Source organism: Hevea brasiliensis, unplaced genomic scaffold (assembly GCF_030052815.1).
Source record: "Hevea brasiliensis isolate MT/VB/25A 57/8 unplaced genomic scaffold, ASM3005281v1 Scaf5, whole genome shotgun sequence".
NCBI classification, from domain to species: domain Eukaryota; kingdom Viridiplantae; phylum Streptophyta; class Magnoliopsida; order Malpighiales; family Euphorbiaceae; genus Hevea; species Hevea brasiliensis.
In genome coordinates, this window is record NW_026615028.1 from 1418640 (window position 1) to 1426054 (window position 7415).

Genomic DNA, 7415 nt, shown 5'->3' on the forward strand with positions numbered 1-7415 from the left:
ATCAGAACTCCAAAATCCATGTTTAATATTCGCTGGGCTTTACCTTCAGTACCTGCGTAAAAAAAACAATCCATCGCGCTAAGCATTGCTGCTTAGTGGTGCAATAATATAACAAGAAAATAATATATACAAATAAAGAAAGACTGAAGTATAATTCTAAAGTATAATTTAGATCCTCAGGTATCAATTAAATTTAATATGATATTTCTAATATCAACTATCTTATATTATATTTTATCCCTCTTTGGAAGTGCTGAGTTTATACAGTAATAATATTCGATATATAGATTATTCTAGGAGTATTGTATTTGAGGTCTCTCTACGATTCTGCAAATTGTATTTTTGTTATGTTTCTATTGCTAATCTTTTTTTTTTAATTTCATTCAATACTTTCTAATGTTTTTAATTACTAATATTCTTAAATAATTTCAATAATTTACACTGCCAAGGGAACCTATAACAGGTTGACTAAACTGGAAAATGGGTCGTTGGCACTGGACACTACGGTGCCTCGGGCCGTCATACCATGAGACGCAGAACGTAAACCACGTATGCAGTTAGTATGGCTAAAAAGTCATGATAACACATAATCGGGCATAAAAGCCATGAGTGCGGGCATAAAACCATGAATACAGGCATAAAGCCTTTCGTAGTACTGCTAAAATAATACCCTATTGGCATGCTAATCTATCAAATCTGACACATGTGTCTAAGCAATACATGGGCACATAGCACCATTAAGTGTTCATAAGTTTCATTATTTCATTATAGGTTCTAATTATAATTTCTAGCATTTTAATCTTTTTCATAATAGAAACATAAATCTCTAAGTCTAATATTTACATAATTTATGCATTCATCATAATTTATATACTCATTATGTTATCCTTAATGATCACAATTCAAAACAATGGTTCTCATGCACCATTGTACTCAAAATACTTTTTCTTGTCCTTTCTCCAATAATGGAAACTAAAGTCTTATTTATACATTTATTTATTCATTGCCCTATTTATATAAATTATTATTCATATTCCAAGTAGTCCATGAATATTTCATGGATTTCAAATTTAGCTAAATTTTCCTTAAATCCTAGTGTCACTCAAATTCAAAAATTTAAATCAACTATTTACATCATCTATATCTTAACCATTATAATAGCTTTCTAATTTATTATACCATTTCCTATATTATTGGGGTCACTCAACTTCACTATTCACCATTTTACCTACCGCATCCTATATTAACAACTACAATGGTTCTTATAGTTTGTTTTTCTACTTCACATAATTTAGTTGTTACTATTCATTTGACCATTTCCATTCAAAGGTTGACTTTTTTATTCATAATAGATTTGTTAAGTCTAAGTTTACCAATATACCACATTTTACATTTTATTTTTGTTGGCATTGATTTCCAATACCTTTTTAAAGCTTATTTTGTGTTATTCAAAATTTTCAAATTTCATACCTTAAGTTTACTGCTCCATTGGTCTAAGCTACAGTGAGAATTTGGCAAACTTTTCTCCATCAAAGTTGTTTCTTTATGTGTCTTCTTTAATTTTCCTTTTTAATCACTCCATTTGGAGTTTTGTAGCTCAAGTTATGGCCATTTTACCATAACTGGCCGGATTGACCTGTACCCAGAATTCTGGGCAATCCTGATTCTGCCAGATTTGGAATCTTGACTTTGGTGGATAATTCCATTAAGTTTTGGTCAAAATTTGGAATTATGTTCTTCATGAAAGTTGTTCTAAATTGTCTAATCTTTCCATTGATATAAAATTTAGGTCATTTGGACATTTCTACACTGAGTTATGACCATTTGAACAAATACTGTTCATTTGGTCAATTTCCAGCACCAACAGGTTGGTTACCCGGATTTAGTCAATTTTTAGGGTATCCTAAGTTTGTTTTATAGGCAAAGTTTCTTCACCAAAGTTGTGTCATTATGTGTCTAGTTTCACCTCCAATTGGCTTTGTACCAATTGGAGTTACACAAATCAAATTAGGAATGCCCAAACACGCTAGACTCAAGGTCCAGAAATTCTGTTACAATTGGGCAGCATACCATTTCAATTCCAATGCCACAATGGTCTCCAATTTAAGGTCAAAATTCATCAAATGATCACTAATTGACCATTAGAACTTAAATTAAAAATCTAAGTGTTAAATCCTCAATTAAATCTCAAAACCCTAACCCTAACAATCCATCACTTCATCTAACATACACAAATCAACATCTAACTCTAATATAATTATCAAACATCATTCTCAAGCAATTTAATTCAATCAAATCAACAATTATCAACCTTCCCCCATGGCTGCCAAAAATTAGAATGTTCCTAACATGCATATTTTCTTCAAATTTTCTCCATTTTCTAACTTAACTCAAAGTTCAAATCAAAAATATAAAGAGAGAAGTAAGAGATTTAGCACTAACCCTTGTGTGAGCAAAATTTTCCCTCATCCAATCTTAAATTTTCCTTCACTTTCTTAGCTTTTCTTAGCAGCCAAACACTTTTCCAAGAGGTGTAGACAAGTTTTAATGAAAGATGCTTAGGGTTTAGTAGTGAGAATTCATGGGAAATGAAAGAGAGAGATGAAAGAAAATGTTTATGGAGGAGAGAGAGACATTTTTGCCTGGTTTGCATTAAGGTAGAAGACAACTGAATTTTATTGGTATTTATCTCATTTTATTTGTTTTAAATATGCTTGTTGAAATTTGATTGGTTGGAGAATGCTAAATGACATCATCTTATGTCATAATTCAGTATTTATTTCCATTTTCTTCTTCTTTCTTTTCTACTCATTTTGAATTAAATTTTTAGCAATATTTATTCATATTTTATGTCATAATAATTATTTATTTAACTGGACAAGTTGGCCAAAAATCATCTTTGAAGACGAAATGACCAAAATGCCCTCCGTTTGGCTTATTGAGCCAAAATCGTCTGTACCAATCTAAAAATTTTTCTAAGCATTTTCTTGGCATTCTAATACCATCGAAACCTCAATGACTCTTCTCTGGAGTGCCAAAAATTATTTTATGAATTTTCTCCCAGGTTTAGGGCTCCTAGCTGCGAAGACCGCAACTTTCCACTGGGTTACCCATTACTAGGGCACCGGCTCATTTAACTTTGTTGTATTTCATTGCTAAAATTTTTAATTAATTTTTCTTATACTTATTTGAGTTATTTATGACTCTTCACTCTGCGAAGGATTGCACCAGCCCCTGTAAATTTGGGCCACCTACTACCATAGCAGAAGGATCTGTTCAGAGTTCTACCACTAGAGGTTCACAGCCTGCTAGCAAAGGTAGAGGCTGGGATAGGGGCAGTACCTCAGGCAGTCAGGGCAAACTAATCAGCCAGAGCAAGGTAGTGCTCCAGCCAGAGTCTACACTATGTGGCAGAGAAAAGAGGCAGAAACATCCGATATTATGGCTAGTACATTCTTTATCTTTGATCAAGATGTGTTTGTGCTGTTTGATCCCAGATCTACGCATTCCTATGTTAGTGCTAGCATCATTAGCTTTATTGTTGTCCCTTGTGTGAAAATGGATTTTGAGGTGTTAGTGACTAGTCCTTTGGGATAAGAGGTTAGGGTGAACAAAATATATAAGGATTGTCCTTTGGTGATCCAAGGACACACCTTCCTATCTAACTTAATTGAAATGCCCTTCAGAGATTATGATATTATCTTGGGCATGAATTAGTTAGCCAGGCATCATGCCATGATTGACTGTAGACTGAAGACAGTCACTTTTAGTCTCCCTCAGTATGGTGATGTGGTTATACAAGGGGAGAGGCAGTTACTACCATCAAACCTTATTTCTGCTGCACTTGCCAGAAAATTGATCTGAAAAGGGTGTGAAGCTTACTTGGCCCATGTGATAGACACCCAAGCAGAGAGTTCAGCATTGAGGGACATCCTTACAGTATGTGACTTCCCGGATGTATTTTCTAAAGAATTACCAGGATTATCTCGAGAAAGAGAGGTGCAGTTTGAAATAGAGGTTATGTCTGTTGTGGACCCAATCTCCATTACACCTTATAGAATGGCACCTGTAGAGTTGAAAGAGTTGAAGGTGCAGTTGCAAGAATTACTTGATAAGGGCTTCATTAGCCCTAGTGTATCACATTGAGGAGCGCCAGTGTTATTTGTTAAAAAGAAAGATGGTACTCTCCGTCTGTGTATCGACTACAGACAGTTGAATAAGGTGACAATAAAGAACAGATATCCGTTGCCCCGCACAGATGATTTGTTTGATCAGTTAAAGTGTAACACCCTCATATTGGACACTCCTATGCAGTCTACTGCTCCGGTACTTGATGTCTGCCTGGACAGTCAAGACATCTGGAGCTATATCTGTGACATCCAGAAAAGCCATAGATAAAAATAAATAACAATTATAAGAAGAAAAAATATAAATAAAGAAAACAAGCATAAAAAGTTAAATGAGCCGAGGGTCACAGCGATGGGTAACCTTCCAGGGAAGTGACTGCGAGGTCAGTCCTAACCCTAATTTTGAACGGAAAATTATGACGCCGCGGTCCTAAGGACTATCGCGAATCCAATGAAAAAGAGAAAATCACAGAAAAGAGCTAATAAGTAGGTCAAATAATTAGGTCAGGGCTCCGAAAAAAATATCGAATTACTTGCAAACCGGATCAAACCGACGAGGGGCAAATTGGTCAATTCACCCCTAGAGGTGACTCATGACCTAACTGTCTAATAAAATCTGAGAAATGGAAATTGTGAAATATATAATTAAATTGAAGAAGTTAGGGAAAAACAAAAGAAAAGAAATGAAAATTTAAAACAATTTATGACATCACCCTAATGACCTAAGCATGAGGTCATAATTAATTTCAATTTAATTAATTATTTGACCAAGTCAATTTATGAGATAAATACACATAAAAATAACAAATTAAAAGAAAATTCATTTTTGGTCTTCTTCTCCAATGTATGCCGCCACTCACCTCTCCCATTTCTCTCTCTCTCTCAACCTCCATGAAAGCTTAAATTTAAGCTTTAAAAACCCTAAAAAGTTCCATAAATTCCTCAATTTTCTCACTTAAATATTTCTTTTGCATCTTGGAAAGAAGATTGGGAGAAAGAAATTGAAGAAAGGTGAAGGATTTAAGAAGTTTAAAATTCTTCAAGTGAGGTTTAAAATGGTTAAATGGTGAATTTAGAATGTGTTTGAATGGTAAGAAGTTAAGTCAAATTCGGATTGGTGAGGGGTCACTACTGGACAGCCTGACCTAGGTCCCTTTCAGGGACCAAAACTGTAATTCTACTAACCCAATTGATGTGAGGCCAATTAGATATGAAAGTAGACACATAATGCCATAATTTTTGTGTGGAAATCATGCCCAGAAAATGACATTAAGATAGCAAACAATTAGGTTAAACCCGGAATTGGCACATTGCCACTGTACAAAAATGACCAAATGAACAGTATTTGTTCATTTGGCTATAACTTGGTCTAGACAGGTCCAAATGACCTGATTTTTAAACCATTAGAAAGCTATGAAATAGTGCTACAACTTTCATGAAGAATACCAACCCAAATTCTGTCCATAACCAAGCCATTTTGCCACCCAAAGTTGGTTGCCCAAAACTGCCAGAACCAAAAACCTGCCCAAAATTCTGGGTAGCTACAAATCCGGCCAGCCTTAGGGAAATGGCCATAACTTGAGCTAAAAAACTCCAAATGAAGTTATTCAAAAAAGGAATTAAATATAAGACATTAAGGACCAACTTTGATGAAGGAAAATTGGCTAAAATTCCACTGTAGGCAGACCAATGGAACAGTACAAACAAGTAACCCAAAACTAAAATTTTGAGATTTAACCCTAATAGACTTTGAATTGAATTTAGCAATTAATGCCAACAAAAACATGACTCAAAATGTGGTATGTGAGTGCAATTAGAATTAATAAACCTATTTAGTAGGAAAAAGTCAACATTTTAACTTGAATAGTGCAATGAATAGTAACCCCAAAATACAAAATTCAAAGGATACCAATTTAAGCAAAATTAATGCTACAACTAAGTAGGCATGAAATAAATTAATGGATTTACTATGAGATATGATACTGAAACACTGTAAACTTTCTGTTTCAGTTGAAAAAGAGACTGGAAATGGATCTTCAAGGAAAAACCAAAAGGTGGAGTAAATTAGTCAACAAAGAAGTTTGTGTACAACTAGTGTTTTTATTAATTATGTTTCTTCATATGTCTTTTGACTAAGTGATTTTATTTCTTATTATATAATGTTTATCAAATATTGAATTTATCTCAACAATTATTGAAATGTGTTATGGTATGAATGAGTTTAGTTTTGGAAAATGAAATTAGTTATGATTTCATTTTGTCATGAATTGAATAAAGTTAGCTTTAGAAAAATTTTGATTTAAATATACTTGACATGGGAAATGAATAAAATTTGTTTTGAATTGTAATGAGCATAAAATTATGGGATATTGAAATTGACATTGAATTGAATTGTGTTATAATTTATGCTCACAAAAAGGACAAAAAGATTTATAATATTATTTTATATCTCACTATAGATGCTTGACTAGGTTATTATCGGTCTCTCTCATTTATTGAGGAGACAATGGAGTTAGCTTTGTTTTGTTTTGAATACTATGGTATGTGCACATGCTTAGATTCTCCTCTTATTAGAGGTTAGATCTAAGTTTGTAACACTCCTATTTGTATAGCCTGGTATATTTCACTATTCCGGTGACTAGTGTCGGTCCGGACAATTGAGGGGATTAGAACCACATCTAAGACAACTAGATAAGCCCTAAACACAAATAATTAGTAATTGTCAATTAGTTAAGTATAAATAAGAAAAACAGAACATAAGAAGTTAAATGAGCCGAGAGTCACAACGATGGGTGACTTTCTCGAGAAGGACTGCGAAGTCGATTTAAACTCAAATTTCGAACCGAAAAAATGTGACGCTACGGTCCTTAGAACTATTGCGAACATAGTGGAAAAGAGAAAATCACAAAAAAGAATTGTTAAGTCGGTCAAATAATTAGGTCAGGGATTTGGAAAAAATATTGAATTATTTGCAAACCGGATCGAACTGGCGATGGGCAATTTGGTCAATTGACCCCGAGAGCTGACTCCTGACCTGACTGTGAAATAAAATTAGAGAAAAGAAAATTTCAGAATCTGAAATTAAATTAAAGAACTAAAGAAAAATAAATAAAAAAAAAGAGAAAAGAAAAAGTTTTCTTACATCATGTTGATGACATCAATTATAATGTCAAAATTAATTTTTAATTTTTCACAATTTTTTACCAATTCAAATACACAAAATAAGACCTAAAATACATAAAATTAAAACAAAAAAAAAATCAGCTCTTCTCTCCCACAAGTTCGGCA